Source organism: Amia ocellicauda, unplaced genomic scaffold, assembly GCF_036373705.1.
Source record: "Amia ocellicauda isolate fAmiCal2 unplaced genomic scaffold, fAmiCal2.hap1 HAP1_SCAFFOLD_35, whole genome shotgun sequence".
In the NCBI taxonomy this organism is placed as follows: Eukaryota; Metazoa; Chordata; class Actinopteri; order Amiiformes; family Amiidae; genus Amia; species Amia ocellicauda.
In genome coordinates, this window is record NW_027102920.1 from 488,677 (window position 1) to 513,281 (window position 24,605).

The 24,605-nt window shown below is 43.0% G+C and overlaps 9 non-coding genes and 29 pseudogenes across 9 annotated transcripts; all 38 read left to right on the plus strand.

Moving 5' to 3' along the window:
- Nucleotides 1-233: 233 nt before the first annotated feature.
- Nucleotides 234-352, plus strand: LOC136733156 (uncharacterized; annotated as a pseudogene).
- Nucleotides 353-567: 215 nt separating this feature from the next.
- Nucleotides 568-686, plus strand: LOC136733086 (uncharacterized; annotated as a pseudogene).
- Nucleotides 687-902: 216 nt separating this feature from the next.
- On the plus strand, nt 903-1,021 carry LOC136732865 (uncharacterized; annotated as a pseudogene).
- Nucleotides 1,022-1,230: 209 nt separating this feature from the next.
- LOC136733070 (uncharacterized) lies at nt 1,231-1,349 on the plus strand (annotated as a pseudogene).
- Nucleotides 1,350-1,559: 210 nt separating this feature from the next.
- LOC136733095 (5S ribosomal RNA) lies at nt 1,560-1,678 on the plus strand. Its single transcript, XR_010810091.1, has one exon. It is a non-coding gene; the product is annotated as a 5S ribosomal RNA (ribosomal RNA).
- A 224-nt stretch (nt 1,679-1,902) lies between these two features.
- LOC136732896 (uncharacterized) lies at nt 1,903-2,021 on the plus strand (annotated as a pseudogene).
- Nucleotides 2,022-2,244: 223 nt separating this feature from the next.
- On the plus strand, nt 2,245-2,363 carry LOC136732855 (uncharacterized; annotated as a pseudogene).
- A 209-nt stretch (nt 2,364-2,572) lies between these two features.
- Nucleotides 2,573-2,691, plus strand: LOC136733087 (uncharacterized; annotated as a pseudogene).
- Nucleotides 2,692-2,915: 224 nt separating this feature from the next.
- Nucleotides 2,916-3,034, plus strand: LOC136732794 (uncharacterized; annotated as a pseudogene).
- A 224-nt stretch (nt 3,035-3,258) lies between these two features.
- Nucleotides 3,259-3,377, plus strand: LOC136732891 (uncharacterized; annotated as a pseudogene).
- A 219-nt stretch (nt 3,378-3,596) lies between these two features.
- Nucleotides 3,597-3,715, plus strand: LOC136733053 (uncharacterized; annotated as a pseudogene).
- A 215-nt stretch (nt 3,716-3,930) lies between these two features.
- Nucleotides 3,931-4,049, plus strand: LOC136732818 (uncharacterized; annotated as a pseudogene).
- A 215-nt stretch (nt 4,050-4,264) lies between these two features.
- On the plus strand, nt 4,265-4,383 carry LOC136733191 (uncharacterized; annotated as a pseudogene).
- A 221-nt stretch (nt 4,384-4,604) lies between these two features.
- LOC136732938 (5S ribosomal RNA) lies at nt 4,605-4,723 on the plus strand. The gene has a single exon (XR_010810076.1). It is a non-coding gene; the product is annotated as a 5S ribosomal RNA (ribosomal RNA).
- A 209-nt stretch (nt 4,724-4,932) lies between these two features.
- On the plus strand, nt 4,933-5,051 carry LOC136732986 (uncharacterized; annotated as a pseudogene).
- A 224-nt stretch (nt 5,052-5,275) lies between these two features.
- Nucleotides 5,276-5,394, plus strand: LOC136732712 (5S ribosomal RNA). Its single transcript, XR_010809995.1, has one exon. It is a non-coding gene; the product is annotated as a 5S ribosomal RNA (ribosomal RNA).
- A 220-nt stretch (nt 5,395-5,614) lies between these two features.
- Nucleotides 5,615-5,732, plus strand: LOC136733128 (uncharacterized; annotated as a pseudogene).
- Nucleotides 5,733-5,941: 209 nt separating this feature from the next.
- On the plus strand, nt 5,942-6,060 carry LOC136732872 (5S ribosomal RNA). Its single transcript, XR_010810070.1, has one exon. It is a non-coding gene; the product is annotated as a 5S ribosomal RNA (ribosomal RNA).
- A 219-nt stretch (nt 6,061-6,279) lies between these two features.
- On the plus strand, nt 6,280-6,398 carry LOC136732869 (uncharacterized; annotated as a pseudogene).
- A 218-nt stretch (nt 6,399-6,616) lies between these two features.
- On the plus strand, nt 6,617-6,735 carry LOC136732783 (uncharacterized; annotated as a pseudogene).
- A 217-nt stretch (nt 6,736-6,952) lies between these two features.
- On the plus strand, nt 6,953-7,071 carry LOC136732960 (uncharacterized; annotated as a pseudogene).
- A 218-nt stretch (nt 7,072-7,289) lies between these two features.
- On the plus strand, nt 7,290-7,408 carry LOC136732746 (5S ribosomal RNA). Its single transcript, XR_010810026.1, has one exon. It is a non-coding gene; the product is annotated as a 5S ribosomal RNA (ribosomal RNA).
- A 220-nt stretch (nt 7,409-7,628) lies between these two features.
- On the plus strand, nt 7,629-7,747 carry LOC136732909 (5S ribosomal RNA). The gene has a single exon (XR_010810073.1). It is a non-coding gene; the product is annotated as a 5S ribosomal RNA (ribosomal RNA).
- A 219-nt stretch (nt 7,748-7,966) lies between these two features.
- Nucleotides 7,967-8,085, plus strand: LOC136733107 (5S ribosomal RNA). Its single transcript, XR_010810092.1, has one exon. It is a non-coding gene; the product is annotated as a 5S ribosomal RNA (ribosomal RNA).
- A 220-nt stretch (nt 8,086-8,305) lies between these two features.
- On the plus strand, nt 8,306-8,424 carry LOC136732870 (uncharacterized; annotated as a pseudogene).
- A 209-nt stretch (nt 8,425-8,633) lies between these two features.
- On the plus strand, nt 8,634-8,752 carry LOC136733112 (uncharacterized; annotated as a pseudogene).
- Nucleotides 8,753-8,964: 212 nt separating this feature from the next.
- Nucleotides 8,965-9,083, plus strand: LOC136732950 (uncharacterized; annotated as a pseudogene).
- Nucleotides 9,084-9,303: 220 nt separating this feature from the next.
- LOC136732798 (uncharacterized) lies at nt 9,304-9,422 on the plus strand (annotated as a pseudogene).
- Nucleotides 9,423-9,631: 209 nt separating this feature from the next.
- Nucleotides 9,632-9,750, plus strand: LOC136732857 (uncharacterized; annotated as a pseudogene).
- Nucleotides 9,751-9,961: 211 nt separating this feature from the next.
- Nucleotides 9,962-10,080, plus strand: LOC136733104 (uncharacterized; annotated as a pseudogene).
- A 215-nt stretch (nt 10,081-10,295) lies between these two features.
- On the plus strand, nt 10,296-10,414 carry LOC136732922 (uncharacterized; annotated as a pseudogene).
- Nucleotides 10,415-10,627: 213 nt separating this feature from the next.
- On the plus strand, nt 10,628-10,746 carry LOC136732785 (uncharacterized; annotated as a pseudogene).
- A 220-nt stretch (nt 10,747-10,966) lies between these two features.
- Nucleotides 10,967-11,085, plus strand: LOC136732926 (uncharacterized; annotated as a pseudogene).
- A 215-nt stretch (nt 11,086-11,300) lies between these two features.
- On the plus strand, nt 11,301-11,419 carry LOC136733139 (uncharacterized; annotated as a pseudogene).
- A 548-nt stretch (nt 11,420-11,967) lies between these two features.
- Nucleotides 11,968-12,086, plus strand: LOC136733115 (uncharacterized; annotated as a pseudogene).
- A 205-nt stretch (nt 12,087-12,291) lies between these two features.
- On the plus strand, nt 12,292-12,410 carry LOC136733187 (uncharacterized; annotated as a pseudogene).
- A 216-nt stretch (nt 12,411-12,626) lies between these two features.
- On the plus strand, nt 12,627-12,745 carry LOC136732718 (5S ribosomal RNA). The gene has a single exon (XR_010810000.1). It is a non-coding gene; the product is annotated as a 5S ribosomal RNA (ribosomal RNA).
- Nucleotides 12,746-19,204: 6,459 nt separating this feature from the next.
- On the plus strand, nt 19,205-19,319 carry LOC136732705 (U5 spliceosomal RNA). The gene has a single exon (XR_010809988.1). It is a non-coding gene; the product is annotated as a U5 spliceosomal RNA (small nuclear RNA).
- The last annotated feature ends 5,286 nt before the right edge of the window (nt 19,320-24,605 follow it).

Genomic DNA, 24,605 nt, shown 5'->3' on the forward strand with positions numbered 1-24,605 from the left:
GTATTAGTATGGTGTTCCTAATAATCCTTTAGGTGAGTTCATCGTAGCTCTTAATACTCTCTTTCTGTCTGGAGGAGATATAATTGAAGTATTGTACACGTACCCGGCTACTTTCAACACCCATTGCTGCACTGATATTTTTCCCTCCATTTTTCTTTATCCATTTTTTTTTTGCTGGAAGTTCCGTCAATACCCGTCAGCCTTTAAGAGACATCATGCAGCCAGGCCTCTTGGCTTGCGGCCACACCGTCCTGAACGCGCCCAATCTCATCAGATCTCGGAAGCTAAACGGGGCAAGGGTTCGTCAGTACTTGGATGGGTGACCTCCTGGAGATATCAGGTGCTGCAAGTTATTTCGTCTCCTGGGTAACTTTATCGTAGCTCTAAATACTCTCTTTCTGTCTGGAGGAGATATAATTGAAGAATTGTACACATACCCGGCTACTTTCAACACCCTTTGCTGCACTGATATTTTTCCCTCCATTTTTCTTTTTTCTTTTTTATTTTGCTGGAAGTTCCGTCAATAACCTCCAGCCTTTAAGAGACATCATGCAGCCAGGCCTCTTGGCTTGAGGCCACACCGGCCTGAACGCGCCCGATCTCGTCAGATCTCGGAAGCTAAACGGGGCAGGACCTGGTCAGTACATGAATGTGAGACCTCCTGGAAATACCTGGTGCTGCAAGCTTTTACGTCTCCTGGGTAACTTTATCGTAGCTCTTAATACTCTCTATCTGTCTGGAGGAGATATAATTGAAGTATTGTACACGTACCCAGCTACTGTCAACACCATTTGCTGCACTGATATTTTTCCATCCATTTTTCTTTTTTTTTTTTTTTTTTTGCTGGAAGTTCCGTCAATACCCGCCAACCTTTAAGAGACATCATGCAGCCAGGCCTCTTGGCGTGCGGCCACACCGTCCTGAATGCGTCCGATCTCGTCAGATCTCGGAAGCTAAATGGGGCAGGGCCTGGTCAGTACTTGGATGGGAGACCTCCTAGAAATACCAGGTGCTGCAAGCTTTTTACGTCTCCTGGGTAACTTCATCGTAGCTCTTAATACTCTCTTTCTGTCTCCAGGAGATATAATTGAAGAATTGTACACGTACCCGGCTACTTTCAACACCCTTTGCTGCACTGGTATATTTCCCTCTATTGTTCCTTTTTTTTTTGGTGGCAGTTCCGTCAATACCCGCCAGCCTTTAAGAGACATCATGCAGCCAGGCATCTCGGCTTGCGGCCACACCATCCTGAACGCGCCCGATCTCGTCAGATCTCGGAAGCTAAACGGGGCAGGACCTGGTCAGTACATGAAAGTGAGACCTCCTGGAAATACCTAGTGCTGCAAGCTTTTACGTCTCCTGGGTAACTTTATCGTAGCTCTCAATACTCTCTCTCTGTCTGGAGGAGATATAATTGAAGTATTGTACACGTATCCAGCTACTGTCAACACCCATTGCTGCACTGATATTTTTCCATCCATTTTTTTTTTTTTTTTTTTGCTGGAAGTTCTGTCAATACCCGCCAACCTTTAAGAGACATCATGCAGCCAGGCCTTTCGGCTTGTGGCCACACCGTCCTGAATGCGCCCGATCTCGTCAGATCTCGGAAGCTAAACGGGGCAGGGCCTGGTCAGTACTTGGATGGGAGACCTCCTAGAAATACCAGGTGCTGCAAGCTTTTACGTCTCCTGGGTAACTTTATCGTAGCTCTCAATACTCTCTCTCTGTCTGGAGGAGATATAATTGAAGTATTGTACACGTATCCAGCTACTGTCAACACCCTTTGCTGCACTGATATTTTTCCATCCATTTTTCTTTTTTCTTTTTTTCTTTTTTTTTTTTGCTGGAAGTTCCGTCAATACCCGCCAACCTTTAAGAGACATCATGCAGCCAGGCCTTTCGGCTTGTGGCCACACCGTCCTGAATGCGCCCGATCTTGTAAGATCTCGGAAGCTAAACGGGGCAGGACCTGGTCAGTACTTGGATGGGAGACCTCCTGGAAATACCTGGTGCTGCAAGATTTTACGTCTCCTGGGTAACTTTATCGTAGCTCTTAGTTCTTTCTTTCTGTCTGGAGGAGATATAATTGAAGAATTGTACACGTACCCAGCTACTGTCAACACCCTTTGCTGCACTGATATTTTTCCATCCATTTTTCTTTTTTTTTTTTTTTTTTTTTTTTTTGCTGGAAGTTCCGTCAATACCCGCCAACCTTTAAGAGACATCATGCAGCCAGGCCTCTTGGCATGCGGCCACACCGTCCTGAATGCGTCCGATCTCGTCAGATCTCGGAAGCTAAATGGGGCAGGGCCTGGTCAGTACTTGGATGGGAGACCTCCTAGAAATACCAGGTGCTGCAAGCTTTTTACGTCTCCTGGGTAACTTCATCGTAGCTCTTAATACTCTCTTTCTGTCTCCAGGAGATATAATTGAAGAATTGTACACGTACCCGGCTACTTTCAACACCCTTTGCTGCACTGGTATATTTCCCTCTATTGTTCCTTTTTTTTTTGGTGGCAGTTCCGTCAATACCCGCCAGCCTTTAAGAGACATCATGCAGCCAGGCATCTCGGCTTGCGGCCACACCATCCTGAACGCCCCCGATCTCGTCAGATCTCGGAAGCTAAACGGGGCAGGACCTGGTCAGTACATGAAAGTGAGACCTCCTGGAAATACCTAGTGCTGCAAGCTTTTACGTCTCCTGGGTAACTTTATCGTAGCTCTCAATACTCTCTCTCTGTCTGGAGGAGATATAATTGAAGTATTGTACACGTATCCAGCTACTGTCAACACCCTTTGCTGCACTGATATTTTTCCATCCATTTTTCTTTTTTCTTTTTTTCTTTTTTTTTTTTGCTGGAAGTTCCGTCAATACCCGCCAACCTTTAAGAGACATCATGCAGCCAGGCCTTTCGGCTTGTGGCCACACCGTCCTGAATGCGCCCGATCTCGTAAGATCTCGGAAGCTAAACGGGGCAGGACCTGGTCAGTACTTGGATGGGAGACCTCCTGGAAATACCTGGTGCTGCAAGATTTTACGTCTCCTGGGTAACTTTATCGTAGCTCTTAGTTCTTTCTTTCTGTCTGGAGGAGATATAATTGAAGAATTGTACACGTACCCAGCTACTGTCAACACCCTTTGCTGCACTGATATTTTTCCATCCATTTTTCTTTTTTTTTTTTTTTTTTTTTTTTTTTGCTGGAAGTTCTGTCAATACCCGCCAACCTTTAAGAGACATCATGCAGCCAGGCCTTTCGGCTTGTGGCCACACCGTCCTGAATGCGCCCGATCTCGTCAGATCTCGGAAGCTAAACGGGGCAGGGCCTGGTCAGTACTTGGATGGGAGACCTCCTAGAAATACCAGGTGCTTAAAGCTTTTTACGTCTCCTGGGAAACTTCATCGTAACTCTTAATACTCTCTTTCTGTCTCCAGGAGATATAATTGAAGAATTGTACACGTACCCGGCTACTTTCAACACCCTTTCCTGCACTGATATTTTTCCCTCCAGTTTTCTATTTTTTTTTTTTTTTTTTTGCTGGAAGTTCCGTCAATACCCGCCAGCCTTTAAGAGACATCATGCAGCCAGGCATCTCGGCTTGCGGCCACACCATCCTGAACTCGCCCGATCTCGTCAGATCTTGGAAGCTAAACGGGGCAGGACCTGGTCAGTACATGAATGTGAGACCTCCTGGAAATACCTGGTGCTGCAAGCTTTTACGTCTCCTGGGTAACTTTATCGTAGCTCTTAATACTCTCTATCTGTCTGGAGGAGATATATTTGAAGAATTGTACACGTACCCGGCTACTTTCAACACCCTTTCCTGCACTGATATTTTTCCATCCATTTTTCTTTTTTTTTTTTTTTTTTGCTGGAAATTCCGTCAATACACGCCAGCCTTTAAGAGACATCATGCAGCCAGACATCTCGGCTTGCGGCCACACCGTCCTGAACGCGCCCGATCTCGTCAGATCTCGGAAGCTAAACGGGGCAGGACCTGGTCAGTACTTGAATGTGAGACCTCCTGGAAATACCTGGTGCTGCAAGCTTTTACGTCTCCTGGGTAACTTTATCGTAGCTCTTAATACTCTCTATCTGTCTGGAGGAGATATAATTGAAGAATTGTACACGTACCCGGCTACCTTCAACACGCTTTGCTGCACTGATATTTTTCCCTCCATTTTTCTTTTTTCTTTTGTTTCTTGCTGGAAGTTCCATCAATACCCTCCAGCCTTTAAGAGACATCATGCAGCCAGGCCTCTTGGCTTGAGGCCACACCGTCCTGAAGACGCAAGATCTCGTCAGATCTCGGAAGAAAAACTGGGCAGGGCCTGGTCAGTAATTGGATGGTTGACCTCCTGGAAATACCAGGTGCTGAAAGCTTTTTACATCTCCTGGGTAACTTCAGCGTAGCTCTTAATACTCTCATTCAGTCTGGAGGAGATATAATTGAAGAATTGTACATGTACCCGGCTACTTTCAACACCCTGTCCTGCACTGATATTTTTCCCTCCATTTTTCTATTTATTTATTTTTTATTTTTTGCTGGAAGTTCCGTCAATACCCGCCAGCCTTTAAGAGACATCATGCAGCCAGGCCTCTAGGCTTGCGGCCACACCGTCTTGAACACGCCCGATCTCATCAGATCTCGGAAGCTAAGCGGGGCAGGGCCTGGTCAGTACTTGGATGGGTGACCTCCTGGAAATACCAGGTGCTGCAAGCTTTTTACGTCTCCTGGGTAACTTCATCATAGCTCTTAATACTCTCTTTCAGTCTGTAGGAGATATAATTGAAGAATTGTACACGTACCCGGCTACTTTCAACACCCTTTGCTGCACTGGTACATTTCCCTGTATTTTTCTTTTTTTTTTTGCTGGCAGTTCCGTCAATACCCGCCAGCCTTTAAGAGACATCATGTAGCCAGGCATCTCGGCTTGCGGCCACACCATCCTGAACGCGCCCGATCTCGTCAGATCTCGGAAGCTAAACGGGGCAGGACCTGGTCAGTACATGAATGTGAGACCTCCTGGAAATACCTAGTGCTGCAAGCTTTTACGTCTCCTGGGTAACTTTATCGTAGCTCTTAATACTCTCTCTCTGTCTGGTGGAGATATAATTGAAGTATTGTACACGTATCCAGCTACTGTCAACACCCTTTGCTGCACTGATATTTTTCCATCCATTTTTATTTTTTATTTTTTTATTCTTATTTTTTGCTGGAAGTTCCGTCAATACCCGCCAACCTTTAAGAGACATCATGCAGCCAGGCCTTTCGGCTTGTGGCCACACCGTCCTGAACGCGCCCGATCTCGTCAGATCTCGGAAGCTAAACGGGGCAGGGCCTGGTCAGTACTTGGATGGGAGACCTCCTAGAAATACCAGGTGCTGCAAGCTTTTTACGTCTCCTGGGTAACTTCATCGTAGCTCTTAATACTCTCTTTCTGTCTCCAGGAGATATAATTGAAGAATTGTACACGTACCCGGCTACTTTCAACACCCTTTCCTGCACTGATATTTTTCCCTCCATTTTTCTATTTTTCTTTTTTTTTTTTTTGCTGGAAGTTCCGTCAATACCGGCCAACCTTTAAGAGACATCATGCAGCCAGGCCTTTCGTCTTGTGGCCACACCGTCCTGAATGCGCCCGATCGCGTAAGATCTCGGAAGCTGAACGGGGCAGGGTCTGGTCAGTACTTGGATGGGAGACCTCCTAGAAATACCAGTGCTGCAAGCTTTTTACGTCTCCTGGGTAACTTCATCGTAGCTCTTAATACTCTCTTTCTGTCTCCAGGAGATATAATTGAAGAATTGTACACGTACCCGGCTACTTTCAACACCCTTTGCTGCACTGGTATATTTCCCTGTATTTTTCTTTTTTTTTTTGCTGGCAGTTCCGTCAATACCCGCCAGCCTTTAAGAGACATCATGTAGCCAGGCATCTCGGCTTGCGGCCACACCATCCTGAACGCGCCCGATCTCGTCAGATCTCGGAAGCTAAACGGGGCAGGGCCTGGTCAGTACTTGGATGGGAGACCTCCTAGAAATACCAGGTGCTGCAAGCTTTTTACTTCTCCTGGGTAACTTCATCGTAGCTCTTAATACTCTCTTTCTGTCTCCAGGAGATATAATTGAAGAATTGTACACGTACCCGGCTACTTTCAACACCCTTTCCTGCACTGATATTTTTCCCTCCATTTTTCTATTTTTTTTTTTTTTTTTTTGCTGGAAATTCCGTCAATACCCGCCAGCCTTTAAGAGACATCATGCAGCCAGGCATCTCGGCTTGCGGCCACACCATCTTGAACACGCCCGATCTCGTCAGATCTCGGAAGCTAAACGGGGCAGGACCTGGTCAGTACTTGAATGTGAGACCTCCTGGAAATACCTGGTGCTGCAAGCTTTTACGTCTCCTGGGTAACTTTATCGTAGCTCTTAATACTCTCTATCTGTCTGGAGGAGATATAATTGAAGTATTGTACACGTACCCAGCTACTGTCAACACCATTTGCTGCACTGATATTTTTCCATCCATTTTTCTTTTTTTTTTTTTTTTTTTTTGCTGGAAGTTCCGTCAATACCCGCCAACCTTTAAGAGACATCATGCAGCCAGGCCTCTCGGCTTGCGGCCACACCGTCCTGAATGCGCCCGATCTCGTCAGATCTCGGAAGCTAAACGGGGCAGGGCCTCGTCAGTACTTGGATGGGAGACCTCCTAGAAATACCAGGTGCTGCAAGCTTTTACGTCTCCTGGGTAACTTTATCGTAGCTCTTAATACTCTCTCTCTGTCTGGAGGAGATACAATTGAAGTATTGTACATATATCCAGCTACTGTCAACACCCTTTCCTGCACTGATATTTTTCCCTCCATTTTTCTTTTTTTTTTTTTTTTTTCTTGCTGGAATTCCGTCAATACCCGCCAGCCTTTAAGAGACATCATGCAGCCAGGCTGCTTGGCTTGCGGCCACACCGTCCTGAACGCGGTCGATCTCATCAGATCTCGGAAGCTAAACGGTGCAGGGCCTTGTCAGTACTTGGATGGGTGACCTCCTAGAAATACCAGGTGCTGCAAGCTTTTTACGTCTCCTGGGTAACTTCATCGTAGCTCTTAATACTCTCTTTCAGTCTGTAGGAGATATTATTGAAGAATTGTACACGTACCCGGCTACTTTCAAAACCCTTTGCTGCACTGATATTTTTCCCTCCATTTTTCTTTTTTTTTTTTTTTTTTCTTGCTGGAATTCCGTCAATACCCGCCAGCCTTTAAGAGACATCATGCAGCCAGACATCTCGGCTTGCGGCCACACCGTCCTGAACGCGCCCGATCTCGTCAGATCTCGGAAGCTAAACGGGGCAGGACCTGGTCAGTACTTGGATGGGTGACCTCCTGGAAATACCTGGTGCTGCAAGCTTTTACGTCTCCTGGGTAACTTCAGCGTAGCTCTTAATACTCTCATTCAGTCTGGAGGAGATATAATTGAAGAATTGTACATGTACCCGGCTACTTTCAACACCCTGTCCTGCACTGATATTTTTCCCTCCATTTTTCTATTTATTTATTTTTTATTTTTTGCTGGAAGTTCCGTCAATACCCGCCAGCCTTTAAGAGACATCATGCAGCCAGGCCTCTTGGCTTGCGGCCACACCGTCCTGAACACGCCCGATCTCGTCAGATCTCGGAAGCTAAACGGGGCAGGGCCTGGTCAGTACTTGGATGGGAGACCTCCAGGAAATACCTGGTGCTGCAAGCTTTTACGTCTCCTGGTAAACTTCATCGTAGCTCTTAATACTCTCTATCTGTCTGGAGGAGATATAATTGAAGTATTGTACACGTACCCGGCTACTTTCAACACCCTTTCCTGCACTGATATTTTTCCCTCCATTTTTCTATTTTTTTTTTTTTTTTTTTTGCTGGAAGTTCCGTCAATACCCGCCAACCTTTAAGAGACATCATGCAGCCAGGCCTTTCGGCTTGTGGCCACACCGTCCTGAATGCGCCCGATCTCGTCAGATCTCGGAAGCTAAACGGGGCAGGGCCTGGTCAGTACTTGGATGGGAGACCTCCTAGAAATACCAGGTGCTGCAAGCTTTTTACTTCTCCTGGGTAACTTCATCGTAGCTCTTAATACTCTCTTTCTGTCTCCAGGAGATATAATTGAAGAATTGTACACGTACCCGGCTACTTTCAACACCCTTTCCTGCACTGATATTTTTCCCTCCATTTTTCTATTTTTTTTTTTTTTTTTTTTGCTGGAAATTCCGTCAATACCCGCCAGCCTTTAAGAGACATCATGCAGCCAGGCATCTCGGCTTGCGGCCACACCATCTTGAACACGCCCGATCTCGTCAGATCTCGGAAGCTAAACGGGGCAGGACCTGGTCAGTACTTGAATGTGAGACCTCCTGGAAATACCTGGTGCTGCAAGCTTTTACGTCTCCTGGGTAACTTTATCGTAGCTCTTAATACTCTCTATCTGTCTGGAGGAGATATAATTGAAGAATTGTACACGTACCCGGCTACTTTCAACACCCTTTGCTGCACTGATATTTTTCCATCCATTTTTCTTTTTTTTTTTTGCTGGCAGTTCCGTCAATACCCGCCAGCCTTTAAGAGACATCATGCAGCCAGGCATCTCGGCTTGCGGCCACACCGTCCTGAACGCGCCCGATCTCGTCAGATCTCGGAAGCTAAACGGGGCAAGACCTGGTCAGTACATGAATGTGAGACCTCCTGGAAATACCTCGTGCTGCAAGCTTTTACGTCTCCTGGGTAACTTTATCGTAGCTCTTAATACTCTCTATCTGTCTGGAGGAGATATAATTGAAGTATTGTACACGTACCCAGCTACTGTCAACATCCTTTGCTGCACTGATATTTTTCCATCCATTTTTCTTTTTTTTTTTTTTTGCTGGAAGTTCCGTCAATACCCGCCAACCTTTAAGAGACATCATGCAGCCAGGCATCTCGGCTTGCGGCCACACCATCCTGAACGCGCCCGATCTCGTCAGATCTCGGAAGCTAAACGGGGCAGGACCTGGTTAGTACATGAATGTGAGACCTCCTGGAAATACCTAGTGCTGCAAGCTTTTACGTCTCCTGGGTAACTTTATCGTAGCTCTTAATACTCTCTATCTGTCTGGAGGAGATATAATTGAAGAATTGTACATTTACCCGGCTACTTTCAACACCCTTTGCTGCACTGATATTTTTCCCTCCCTTTTTCTATTTTTTTTTTGTTTTTTTTTTGCTGGAAGTTCCGTCAATACCCGCCAGCCTTTAAGAGACATCATGCAGCCAGGCCTCTTGGCTTGCGGCCACACCGTCCTGAACGCGCCCGATCTCGTCAGATCTCGGAAGGTAAAAGGGGCAGGGTCTGGTCAGTACTTGGATGGGTGACCTCCTGGAAATACCTGGTGCTGCAAGCTTTTTTGTCTCCTGGGTAACTTCATCGTAGCTCTTAGTACTCTCTTTCTGTCTGGAGGAGATATAATTGAAGTATTGTACACGTACACGGCTACTTTCAACAGCCTTTGCTGCACTGATATTTTTCCCTCCATTTTTCTTTTTTTTTTTTGCTGGAAGTTCCGTCAATATCCGCCAACCTTTAAGAGACATCATGCAGCCAGGCCTCTCGGCTTGTGGCCACACCGTCCTGAATGCGCCCGATCTCGTAAGATCTCGGAAGCTAAACGGGGCAGGGCCTGGTCAGTACTTGTATGGCTGACCTCCTAGAAATACCAGGTGCTGCAAGCTTTTTACGTCTCCTGGGTAACTTCATCGTAGCTCTTAATACTCTCTTTCTGTCTGGAGGAGACATAATTCAAGTATTGTACACGTACCCGGCTACTTTCAACACCCTTTGCTGCACTGGTATTTCTCCCTCCATTTCTCTTCTTTTTTTTTTGCTGGCAGTTCCGTCAATACCTGCCAACCATTAAGACACATCATGCAGCCAGGCCTCTCGGCTTGCGGCCACACCGCCCTGAACACCCCCAATCTCGTCAGACCTCGGAAGCTGAACGGGGCAGGGCCTGTTCAGTACTTGCATGGGAGACCTGCTGGAAATAAAAGGTGCTGCAAGCATCTTACGTCTCCTGAGTAACTTCATCGTAGCTCTTAAAACTCTCTTTCTGTCTGGAAGAGATATAATTGAAGAATTGTACACGTACCCGGCTACTTTCAACACCCTTTGCTGCACTGATATTTTTCCCTCCATTTTTCTTTTTTCTTTTTTTTTTGCTGGAAGTTCCGTCAATACCCGCCAGCCTTTAAGAGACATCATGCAGCCAGGCGTCTCGGCTTACGGCCACACCATCCTGAACGCGCCCGATCTCGTCAGATCTCGGAAGCTAAACGGGGCAGGACCTGGTCAGTACTTGAATGTGAGACCTCCTGGAAATACCTGGTGCTGCAAGCTTTTACGTCTCCTGGGTAACTTTATCGTAGCTCTTAATACTCTCTCTCTGTCTGGAGGAGACATAATTGAAGTATTGTACACGTAGCCAGCTACTGTCAACACCCTTTGCTGCACTGATATTTTTCCATCCATTTTTCTTTTTTTTTTTTTTTTGCTGGAAGTTCCGTCAATACCCGCCAACCTTTAAGAGACATCATGCAGCCAGGCCTCTCGGCTTGTGGCCACACCGTCCTGAATGCGCCCGATCTCGTAAGATCTCGGAAGCTAAACGGGGCAGGGCCTGGTCAGTACTTGGATGGCTGACCTCCTAGAAATACCAGGTGCTGCAAGCTTTTTACGTCTCCTGGGTAACTTCATCGTAGCTCTTAATACTCTCTTTCTGACTGCAGGAGATATAATTGAAGAATTGTACACGTACCCGGCTGCTTTCAACACCCATTGCTGCACTGGTATTTCTCCCTCCATTTCTCTTTTTTTTTTTTTTTTTTTTATGCTGGAAATTCCGTCAATACCCGCCAGCCTTTAAGAGACATCATGCAGCCAGGCTGCTTGGCTTGCGGCCACACCGTCCTGAATGCGGTCGATCTCATCAGATCTCGGAAGCTAAACGGTGCAGGGCCTCGTCAGTACTTGGATGGGTGACCTCCTGGAAATACCAGGTGCTGCAAGCTTTTTCGTCTCCTGGGTAACTTCATCGTAGCTCTTAATACTCTATTTCTGTCTGGAGGAGATATAATTGAAGAATTGTACACGTACCCGGCTACTTTCAACACCCTTTGCTGCACTGATATTTTTCCCGCCATTTTTCTTTTTATTTTTTCTTTTTTCTGGAAGTTCCATCAATATCCGCCATCCTTTAAGAGACATCATGCAACCAGGCATCTCGGCTTGCGGACACACAGACCTGAACGCGCCCGATCTCGTCAGATCTCGGAAACGAAACGGGGCAGGACCTGGTCAGTACTTGGATGGGAGATCTCCTGGAAATACCAGGTGCTGCCAGCTTTTTACGTCTGCTGGGTAACTTTATCGTAGCTCTTAATACTCTCTTTCAGTCTGGAGGAGATATAATTGAAGTATTGTACACGTACCCGGTTACTTTCAACACCCTTTGCTGCACTGATATTTTTCCCTCCATTTTTCTTTTTTCTTCATTATTTTGCTGGAAGTTCCGTCAATATCCTCCAGCCTTTAAGAGACATCATACAGCCAGGCCTCTTGGCTTGCAACCACACCGTCCTGAACGCGCCCCATCTCGTCAGATCTCGGAAGCTAAACGGGGCAGGGCCTTGTCATTACTTGAATGTGGGACCTCCTGGAAATACCTGGTTCTGCAAGCTTTTTACGTCTCCTGGGTAACTTCATCGTAGCTCTTAATACTCTCTTTCTGTCTGGAGGAGATATAATTGAAGTATTGTACACGTACCTGGCTACTTTCAACATCCTTTGCTGCACTGATATTTTTCCCTCCGTTTTTCTTTTTTTTTTTTTTTACTGGAAGTTCCGTCAATACCCGCCAACCATTAAGAGACATCATGCAGCCAGGCCTCTCGGCTTGTGTCCACACCGTCCTGAACGCGCTCGATCTCGTCAGATCGCGTAAGCTGAACGGGGCAGGTCCTGGTCAGTACTTGGATGGGAGACCTCCTGGAAATACCTGGTGCTGCAAGCTTTTTAGTCTCCTGAGTAACTTCATTGTAGCTCTTAATACTCTCTTTCTGTCTGGAGGTGTTATAATTGAGGATTTGTACACGTACCCGGCTACTTTCAACACCATTTGCTGCACTGGTATTTTTCCCTCCATTTTTCTTTTTTTTGCTGGAAGTTCCGTCAATACCCGCCAGCCTTTAAGAGACATCATGCAGCCAGGCTTTTTGGCTTGCGGCCACACTGTCCTGAACGCGCCCGATCTTGTCAGATCTAGGAAGCAAAACGTGGCAGGACCTGGTCAGTATTTGGATTGGTGACCTCCTGGAAAAACTAGGTACTGCAAGCTTTTTACGTCTCCTGGGTAACTTCATCGTAGCTCTTAATACTCTCTTTCTGTCAGGAGAAGATACAATTGAAGAAATGTACACGTACCCGGCAACTTTCAACACCCTTTGCTGCACTGATATTTTTCCCTCCATTTTTCTCTTTTCTTTTTTTTTTTGCTGGAAGGTCCGTCAAAACCCTCCCGCCTTTAAGAGACATCATGCTGCCAGGCCTCTCAGCTTGCAGCCACGCCGTCCTGAATGCGACCGATCTCATCAGATCTCGGAAGCTAAACAGGGCAGGGCCTGGTCAGTACTTGGATGGGAGACCTCCTGGAAATACCAGGTGCTGCAAGCTTTATACGTCTCCTGGGTAACATCATCGTAGATCTTAATACTCTCTTTCTGTCTGGAGGAGATATAATTGAAGTGTTGTACACTTTGTCTTAGGGACAGTCTGGCTAGCAGTGACTGAGTGGTTGACAGAGGCTCGTGATGTCATCGCTGAGCTGTCTGTCTGTCTGTCTGTCTCTCTCTCTCTCTTTCTCTCTCTCTCTCTCTCTCTCTCTCTTCCTCTCAATTCAATTCATTTGTATTGTCAAAGCAATTGGACATACATACATACATATATATATATATATATATATATATATATATACATACATACATACATCCATACATGCTAGAAAGTCATTACTATGTTATCTTAAAGGCTAACTAAGTAGAACATATATCATTATAGAACAGAGTTCATAGGTCAACACATGGTTTTAGGGAACAGGCACGTAGGTCATACCGTTTGACAATGTCTCCAAGGTTCTCATCGTAAATAACAAACAGAAATCAAACTATCTTCTGGGCTGACCTTCTAGCTTGACCGTATCTTTCTTAAGTATACAAGAGAGAAAAACAGGTGTAAGAAAATAATTTCTAATTTTCCTTCTACACATATATACATACATACATACATATGTAGCGTTATGTTGGGTGTATTTGGATAAGAGCATTTGGGCTCTGAGCTGAAGCACTGATCTAAAGAAGACCTCTCCCCCCCCAAAGTTATCAGATTTCCTTAGCTCATCAGCTTGGAACTGGTTTGCATCAAAGTGACAGTTTTGGGGAGGATGGCACCGAGAAGAGGCCAAATAGTTTGGAATTCTGCTATGAGATGTCTGGAGAAAGGGGCCTGTAGGTGATAAAAACTCTTTGAAGTGGATGAGAGCCGAAATCCCGACATAGAGCTACGAACCCAGGCCAACCGGCATTTCCAAAAGATGGCATGGATTGACATCAGTCATAAATAAAGCCTCCCTCCAATAGGACACTGGGGGCTGAAACCGAAATCCAATCTCAAGAACTCAGGGACCAATCACCTACTGATCTGACAGACTATAAGGAACAGCGGACAGTCTTTCTCTCTCTCTCTCTCTCACCTGAACCAGAAACTCGCTGCCACAGCTCAACCTGTAGCTCTGTTGCCAGAACTGGAATCAGAAACCAACCAAGTCTTTGCCGGCAACAGAAGAGTTAAACTGGGAGAAGGAGATTGAGCGAAGAATTATTTTAAAGGACTTTATTAAATAAATAACTTCACAGACCCACCTGATCAGTGGAGTTTTACAGCTGGACAATTGACTAAGTCGACTGAATACGAAAGTGTCAGTCACTTAAATAGCTATTTGAGTCTTAAGAAACTTGACCCTTGGAACAAACAGGGCCCTGCTTTCCTCAAAGACTTCGTCTTCAAGTAACTACGGTGGAACCATGCTTACAAAGAAGATTTTGTGCACAACCTTGGAGCCTTCAAACCAATGGAAAATCTGTTTGGAAAAGACTCTACATTCGCGAAACCCCAACTTCCAGGTGCATCGACTGAGTGGAAGTTCTTGGACAAAGCCGAACCGGACTGCCTTTGTTCCAAACCACACGGACCTCGTGCCGTGTGCTGTTATCTGAGCCCGAAGCCAGAGAGGCCTCTCTGCGACGAAGTTCACATAAGTTTAACAGTTTGGAGTTTGTGATTCATGACATTTGAGAAATCAATTAGAAATGTTAATCTGTGATTCATAACTCTAGAATGTGTAATATCATTTAGTTTTCTTAAATATAAATGTGAGTTGCATTAAACTGTTTTGTTGATAATTTTAGAAATAAAATCTGTCAACGCCGAGAAATATCTTCTCATTCCTGTTTAACTGTTTAGTCTGAAATTGACACAAGTTAATAGACATTAGATTATTGGTGGCCCTGCCTATCCTTAATCATTGAATAATAATCAGTTAAGGGAAATTGTGGTAACAAATAGGATCTTTCTCGGCACCTAAACGTAAATGAGACTGATATATATATAACGAGAAGTTACCTGACATAAATACTAACCTGCGTAGTTATTTAATGTCTGACTAATAATACTAACGAGAGACTCACCTTCGTCTTACTAACCGGTATTGTAGTCAATGTGTTTATAACCTTTTTTGTTTAACGATTTGTTAAACGGAATGTACGTGCTCTGTGATGTCATAGCAGTAAGCTGAGAGAGGCTCGTCATGTCATCGCTGAGCTGGCTGGCTGGCTCTCTGTGTGTGTGTGTGTGTGTGTGTGTGTGTCTCTCTGTCTGTCTGTCTGTCTGTCTCTCTCTCTCTCTCTTACTCTCTCTCTCCCTCTCAATTCAATTCATTTGTATTGTCAAAGCAATTGGACATGCATACATACATACATACATACATATATATGGAAAATAAACAATATGTGTACATCTCTTTCTGCATTAGTGGTGCCCTCACAAATGTGCAAGTTACATGACAGACAGACAGACAGACACACACACACTTTCACACACAGATAGACAGACACAGACACACACAGACACACACACACATACTTTGACAGACAGACAGACAGACACACGCATATTATGGGTCTTTGTTGGGTAGTGAAATGGGTAGCATCAGTCGCAGTGTGGGTAATGTCAGGGAGCCAATCATAGTCCCCGTTATTTGCATATCGTGGCGCAAAGCATTCTGGGAAAAGCAACTAAACACGTTTAGTCATGTATTTGTCCATAGTTTACACATGAGATGAAAGAGACAGTATGACGTGTTGAGCACCTGGGATTCCTCATGTGTATGTGAGGGGCAGAGGAACCGGATCCCAAGTGTGCGTCCCAGGTGCTATAGGTTTCAAAGCATGCAGGGGAATAGGCACCCCACCCTGACACATAAAGAAGACTGGATAGGGAGATATAAATAGCAATGGGGAGACTCTTGTACTTGGTGTGGCTCTATCCATATAGTGGGGCCAGCAGCCACTTAGCAGGTGTAGCAATAGAAGCTCAGCCTGGGGAGACTGGATTTAGCATTTCCTCTCCATTTTGATAACTATCCATAATCATTTCTGCAAAATACTTCTATGATACCTATGTATGTTTTTTACTTGTACTATATTATACTATCAAGTATCAGTGTACACATACAATGTGACCTGTTACATTAATACAGAGGCCACGGAAGGCCAGATCACTAATAGCCACTGTCCCCTGATATTACACTTTTTTACAATCACTTTGGTACTCATTTCAGAACCTTGATGTCATTTTTCAAAACTCTAGACACTAAACTCACACCCGATGATCAAAATGCACATTTTTCAAAACTCTAACACTTTTTTACAATTGCTTGGATACAATACACATCAACCTCAGATCATTTGTTCATTGAACTAAAATGACACAACTTAACATCAAAGTATTACCATTTCAAAATGCAATTCACACATTACATCTGAGATCACTGTCTATTCATTTCATTACAAAGATCTAACTATCAATTGATACAGCTGCTCAAAATGATAAGTGACTGTTGCATTACTCTTAATGCATAATTTTATGGAAACTGACAAACAATATTCCATGTTTCGATCATGAAAGTTTCAGGATAATGAGATCCAATGACATCAATAAACGAGGAGCATGAACCAGTTGGACTACATTATCTATGGATGTAATATTTCATCATCATTCATCATCATGTAGCACTTTTCCACACCATGTTTGCAGTGTGGAAGGAAAGTTAGAAATTTTTTCTCTAATACCTGTTTTTCTCTCTTGTATACTTAAGAAAGATAAGGTCAAGCTAGAAGGTCAGGCCAGAAGGTAGTTTGATTTCTGTTTGTTATTTACGATGAGAATCTTGGAGACAATGTCAAACAGTATGATTGAAGTGCCTGCTCCCTAATCCATGTGTTGATCTATGAACTCTGTCCTATAATTATATAAATTCTGCTTAGCTAACTTTTAAGATAACATAGTAATGACTTTCTGATTATAACCAGCTCTTTGATTTTTGTGTATAAAAGCTCTGACTGTTAAAATGAAGGCAGAGCGACTTTGGGATCTACTTGAGTCACTGTTCCTCTCCACGCTGCGTGTATTAAAGGCATTGCAACTAACGCTCCAACCTGGTTGAAGATGATTGTTCTTCCACATCAGATTTGACATTACTGTATGTATGCAGGCCCTTGTAATTGCTTTTCCAATACTGCCAACTGGTTATTGATGATTGATTTCACATTGTGGTACGAGTATCGAGTGAAATGAGTGCTATCCACCCCAGCAACACAGTGATAACATGGAGCCGGCAAGTCATCCAGGTCACAATAGAGGTCAAGCAGTGGGAGGAGGAAGACGTGGTGGTCAAAGGAATGGAAGGGGACATGCACCCCTTCTGAGAGGTGGTCGTGGGCCTCGTCATAGAGGAGGGCTTAGGCCTCACCAGAGAGGCAGCCATGGGCCTCATTTGAGAGGTGTTGGGGGAACGTGGTAGAGGACAAGGCCACGGACCAGACAGCGGCAGCAACAGCAAATAGTGTCCAGTGAAATCCGAGAAATAGTTGTAGAGCATGTTGTAAATCATGGAATGACCATGACTGAGGCAGCTACAATGATTCAATCAAACCTCAGAATCAACTCAGGATCAACTGTGGCCTCAATCATCAGAAATTTCCGTACTGAGAAGCGGCAAGTCTTCAGCATGCACTAAACATTAGGCTACTCTCAATTGTCAAATGACTGTATACTGCATACCAATGTGTAGCACAGAGTATAGTGTGCCTTTTGAAAGAAATGCAGACAGAGTGAAGCAGCTGATGACTGAGTATGTTCAGGTATGTTCAGTTTCAAGATGCCTCTTGTGAAAAATGGTTGTGAGAACCTGAACCTGAACACAGGGCTGATGGAAATTCAGAAGTACAGTAATCAATCCTTTGTTTTACACTAAGCCAGGTGAGGAACACTGCAGTTGACATTTTACTGTAGTTTTGTTCTTTTTTGTAGCTAATTATTGTTGCATGGCTTCAAAGAAACCTATGGTGTGATTTGATTGTATTGCATCAATACATTTCAGATTTTGTTCAATGATTCCACTGTGTCTGTAGTATTCTCTCTACTAGTCCTTTTACAGTGATGTATTTATGTGTAGTACCATAATGAAACATGTATCACATATTTTGTACTACAATATTTAATGATTGTACGAACAACTACACAGTGAAACTATCGGTATCTTCTGTGTGGGTGATCTAAATACATGTTACTATGGTATTTCATGATAAATGAATTATTTGAACCAACAAGTCTGCAAGTGCAAGGTTTCTTTAAAGATATGAATGCACAATGCAATGTTTTGAACATTGGACAGCCTGTGTTACAAGTGATGACCGTTTTGAGTTTTGTGTCTAGAGTTTTGAAAAATGACATCAAGGTTCTGAAATTAGTGACAAAGTGATTGTAAAAAACTGTATATTCATCCTATTTAATGTGCTCTTTTAAAATGTACTTTTCTTTTTTATGTTGCCATTTCTGTTCTACCAATGTTTCAGTTGTTAGCCAAAGATTGACAGAGTACATCTCATACACACAGGCCAGACAGCAAGGATTTCTTTTTGAAATTCAATTACAAATGCTGCATGAACTCATCAATACGATTAGAGCTCCTGAAAGCAATATAACTAACTCACTCTACAGCATCTCATTAGCAGTGAAAAGAAACCAAGAAAGTTGGGACAGTCGACTGTTTACCACTATGTAACATCACCTTTTCTTTTAATAACACTTATTAAGCACTTGGGCACTGAAGACACCACTTGGTTAAGTTTAGCAAGTGGAATTTCCCCCCATTCATCCATTATGCATTTCCTCAGCTGCGCAACTGCACAGGGCCTTCGTTGTCTTAATTTGCACTTCATAGTGCGCCACACATTCTCAATTCGGAGACAGGTCAGGACTGCAGGCAGGCCATGCTAGCACCCGCACTCTCTGCCTACGCAACCATGCGCTTGTAATCTGGGCAGAATGTGGTTTGGCGTTATCCTGCTGAAAAATGCAGGGATGTCCCTGGAAAAGACGATGTCTGGATGGCAGCATATGTTGCTCCAAAATGTGTACATCTCTTTCTGCAAAAATGGTGCCCTCACAGATGTGCGAGTTACATGACAGACAGACACTCATACACACTGTCACACCCACACACACACACACACTTTCACAGACAGACACACGCACACACACTCACTTTCACACAGAGACAGACACACAAACACAGAGACAGACACACACACACTCACTTTCACACAGAGACACACAAACACATACACTTTCACACAGACACACACACACATACATACATACATACATACATATATAAGGAAAAGAAACAATACATTTAAAAATCACAAAAAGATGTAATAAAGTACAGAAAATCTAAATGTAATAAAATGTGATCTTTAATACACACAAATATGTATGGCTGGTCGGATGCGTCTTGGACTCGGGTTCCTCTTCATTACGTATAATGCTTTTGCCTTTTGCTATAGCTTTCCGTGGAGGGGATCGTGGGTGAGTCTGTACCATTCTTGGGAGGTTCTGCCTTGTTGGGGCGGAGCTGTGATCCAGGTGAACAGCAGATCGGACATAGGTGGGCATGTGGGCGGAGGAGGAAGGCCGGTCAAGCAAATAAGCTTGCTAAGGTACGCAGCAGCAGCAAGCAGCCCCACCATCCAGTCAGCCAGCCAGTCTGGCTGGCAGTGACTGAGTGGTTGACAGACGGCAAGCAACGGAATGTACGTGCTCTGTGATGTCATAGGAGTCACCTGAGAGAGATGTTTGTGATGTCATCGCTGAGCTGGCTGGCTCTGTGTGTCTTGCTGGCTGTGTGTGTGTGTGTGAGAGAGAGAGAGACTTTTTGACTTTTATCAGACTTCATTGCCTGTTTGCAACACGCAATAATTCATACAAAAGAAAATAAATAAATAAATAAAAAATAGTGTTCCCCTTTGTTTGTCTCCCCCCAACAAGCATTAACTCCGCCACTGATCTGTACACTTTTAAAGAAAGCAACCCAATACACACAACAAAACAACCATCAAATACTAAACCCTATAAATGAATTACATAATAAAAACCAACTCCCCGTCATACAATTCACAAAGGGCATCATTAATACACCAGACCTGTTCAAAACTCTCCAAATCATTCATCAGCCTGTAATAGTTAAACTCTAGTCTGACTCTGCACTTGACCAGCATGGCAAACACTCTCACTGCATCCTCACTGCCCTCCCCACACACTCTGTTCTTCCTAGTCTTATAGACGGCCATTTTAGCCTGGCCCAGCAAGAAGTTTACCAGCTGGTCCACATGTTTGGTCTTTCTGGTGTATCGCGCCCCTAAAATAAAAACCTTTGTGTTAAAAATCAGGTTAAGATCAGTAAAAAGACGAGTTAAAAGACTAAAAATGGGTGACAACCGAGAGCAAGTGCTGAAACAGTGAAACACGGTCTCTCTCTGAGCACAGAATGGGCAGGCGTCGGACACAGCAGGGTTAAGAACAGTAATAAAAGAATTGACAGCAATAATGGTGTGTAACACCCTCCACTGCAGATTGCCAGCTCTCTTATTGAGGGGGGCTTGTACAGGCTTCTCCAGGCGGGCGCAGTGTCTTCCCCCAGCCCCAGCCTGTAAAGTAATTTTAGGAATCACAAAGAAACAGTTGAAAGTGCTAAATAAGTATTTTGATGCACCATATTAATTTAGGAAATTTACATGTTGTTTTTCATCAGCTTCTGTATCTGATGGCTCCACATCACTGGCTGGATTGACAGCAACGACACTCTAAAAAAAGAAGTGTTAAGTTTGAGCATTCAGGACTTGTTTTGAAGATCCTGAATATCACTGGTCCACAATTTATCTGTGAAACTATGGGTTAATCTCCATATACAAAATACTTTTCACACACACTTTAAATTTACAACTAAATTTACATGTTGATGTCTTTCGTCAGCTTCTGTATTTGATGGCTCAATATAACTGGTTGCATTAACAGCAACGGCACACTACAAGAAAATAACATTATATTTAAACATTCAGGACTGGTTTAGCATCACCTCGAATATCCCTAGCCCTTGAGGTCGATTGTTATTGTGGTCTTCAAGACCAGTGCTTCTCAACCTTAGTCCTGGAGGAGGCACACTGTCTGCTGATTTTCATTACAACAACATTGTAGGTTATATCAGTGACTGTGGTCCTAAAGTACCCCTATGCCTGCTGTTTTTTTTCCAGTTGAGCTCTTAATTACCTAATTGGCTTAACTGAAGCCATTTAACCCTTTTCCTAGGTCTTTGGTTGTTGATGAGTTACAAAGAGCTGGATTGTGGCCCGCCATGACTGGAAGTGAAGAACACTCACTCTAGGCCTTTAACTTAATGTTCATATGTAGGGGCCTATCCATCTGATTTGTTTTTGCACATTTATTAACAGAAAAATTGATGGTATGTGAAATCATCTGAGCTGAAAAATATAATGTTCCACCAATAATAAAATAAATGTATTTATTAAAATTATAGAGATAATAGAATGTTCACAGATTATTAGTTCAGAAAACAAAATATTTTTTTATATCTTAAATAGAATTAACACTCAAATCAGTTGTAGGGTAAACAAGGTCTATTTTTTGGATTGATTTTATAATTATACATGTATGGCTGCATGAAGCTTACCTGAGAATCTGATATTTTAGTAACTTTGTTGCTTCTTGTTGGGTAGTCCACGTTTGCCGCCGTTCTTTTTCTGTAAATGTAAATCAAAAGGCAATAATTACATACTGTAATTAAAATACAAAAAGTATAAACATTGTATTATTATTTTTGTATCCTGTTTCTCCATCTCGATGCTGTTCTTTTTGGAATTGCATATCTAGGTTTACTTAAATACTGTTTATAAGATTGTAAACTCATCATCCAAATTTCTTCATTTGCCAAACTTTATGTAGTGCGCTTGCAGTTTCAGAAGAAGAAAAAAAACTGTAACAGATGGGATATGTAGTACTTTATACTCGAGTGGTCTATGCGATTACACCCTGTTGGTGTTATTAAGAACGCCAAGTACCAGAATGCAGAGCGGGACTGTTTTTTGTGCCGTGACTTGTCGGGGGAAAAAGGCGCAGAAAAAACGGACGAGAAGGTGAAGGTAGTATGGCGGTGATGCACGCGTTGGTGAAGTGGGAAAGCGGGGTCGACAAAGACTCTTACAGCGTGATTCCCACTGCTTGCTTTCGCAATTTTGATTTATTCAGCATTGCTGATGATGACGAAGAGACGACTCGAAACTTCAGAGCAGAGTGGAGAGACACGAACAAACCTCCAAAAGGTGGATGGCCTGTCCATGAAGCGCAGATCATTATGACTGGTAACAATGTTTATTTAAAAAAAAAAAACATTAAAGTCTTTACATGCTATTTGATATATACAATCACAGTATATTTGAAATGAATGTTTAAGTTATTAATGTGTTGTACTTCTAACATACTCTTATAACATGGTAGGTGGTGGTGAGGGCGCTAAAAACTCGTCATACTTGACTGGCATTTGTAAGAACGATTTATTGTGTGTTGTGCTTTACAATAAAATCCCCCAAATCACAAAATAAATTAAACCAGATATAATTTAACTTCAGTTTTGATTCAGTGTTGGCTGTTCATCTTAATTTGTATGGTCAAAGCACAGTATTTTTATGACAAATAAATATAATCCCCAAATATCTGTGGACATAATGCAGGGTTTTATTTATTTTATTTTTATTTTAGGAAAAGAAGGCGAACTAAGAAGAAAACTTAATGACCTAACAAAAATGCCCTGTCCTAAAATGAAGAGAGTACCTAAACCAAACAAAAAACTTCAAATTTCAGATGATAGTGACCTTGATGAACCACAGTTACCGGTGAGATAATTACTGCAAATATTAAATAAATGTATTGCAGGATTGTTTTTTTTTAATCATATTCATATATATATATATTTTCATTTTAAACTCTTTTCCTCTCTGAATACAGCACAAAATAAGAAAGAAAACCGATGGAGCTTCAAGAATTAGATCCCGTCATATTCTACAGACATTTAAAGAGTCCAGTGAAGTTGAGCTACAGCAAAACGTTAAGCAGCTCGAAAAGGAAAACACAAGACTTAAAAATGAAAACCAATGTCTTCGAAACCGTATGGTTGATGGTAAGTTTTTTTATTTATAGCAAATAATTCCTTACCTTGATAAATGTTATTCTTCAGTAATTTAGATTCCAGAGTAATGTATTATAGTTGATCATACTGAAGTAATCTAGAACCACAATACAGACTCTTAATGTGCACTGTCTAATAGTTTAATAATACTGATTATTAAATAAAGTTTTTCAACATAACTTCATAATCCTACATTAATGACTATATGCATTACATTAGACCTGGTAATTCTTGTATTTTATCTCTTCTATTTTTTTCGTAGCTAATGTTAATGACCCACAAAAAGGTCAGTTTGCCAATAACATAGAGCAAGTCTCTCAAGTATAATTGCAGGCATTGATGGTTTTGTTTTCACTTTGTATTAAATATATTACTAGAAATGATTATCATTTAATACTAAGGTTTTTTTCTCCAGAGATTCCAGACCTTTTGGACAATCTGAAAAAAATTGTAACAAAAGCCACATTTATCAGCAATGAAGACAAAAGTGTGTCACCATCAAGTGGTTCTGACAGCCCCACAGCAAATTGTTCTGAATCTGACAAAGAATCACCAAAACAGGTATAACACTCTTGGTCTACAATATTACAAAGACAAGGTAAAAATATATATATTGAAAACAAATATTGGTTGTAAACAATCTAATGATGCTACATTATCAGTTATATTCATAGTTATAGTTGATAATAAGAATGTAATTGAATTATGGGTGTCACAGATTCACTGACTTTATTATGTCTGTAAATTAATAAACTTAGAATTGAGACATACTGTGGTCTTTAATAACACATTTCTGTAACAAAATCACAGCCTTACTGATAATGTATTCCACTTAACATAATATAAGAATAGTTTGGGGATAAACTTGTTTTTTATTTACCATTGTCTTTTAGGTGGAAATATTCCCAGGCACTGGAGTTTACATTGACAAACTGTCCTGGATCCTTGCAGAGAGGTGCAGCACGAATACGTCATATGCAAGAACCCTGACGGTTGCTGTCTTTGACTTTCCAACATTACTAAAGAGCAATCTTCGTGGTGGTGGCAGCAAGAGAGATCCAACTTCGGAGACATTAAGATCCTCATTGATGTTATTGAGGATCATATACAACTGCCTTCGGAAGGACACGACGTGTTTCAGTTGCGGGGCTTTGCAGCCCAGCGGGACCCTCTTAATGCCGGACATCAGCTGACCGAGCCGGTGCGGATGAACGGAGGGACGTTAGACAGCGTTACCTTCCGGGCAGGAGCAGCGAGCGGCAACACCGGGGTGAAAGTGTCGTCTAACACTGTGCCATTAGCCACTAGCTGATTGAGCAGATCAGTGGTTTTTAAGAAGATAACAATGGCAGCAGACTTGATATTTTCACACCCTGCTACCTCCCCAACCGCTAACACACACTGCTCTAGGGGGCAGAACTGCACCGGAGCGATCTTGACTCCATGGCGTCGGGTCAGTTTTTCAAAAGACGCATTCAGGGGGTCCGACCCCCCGACCCGGGAAGAACTACCGGTACTCCCCCCTCCCCTCCCCTGTTCCCCCACAATAAGAAAAGCACTGAAAACAGAAGACAAAATAAACAAACTGAAAAAAGTAAAGCAACAAAAAAACGCAGCCAAAGGACAGAGCTCTCAGCAGCACTCCCGCTCACTGCAGAC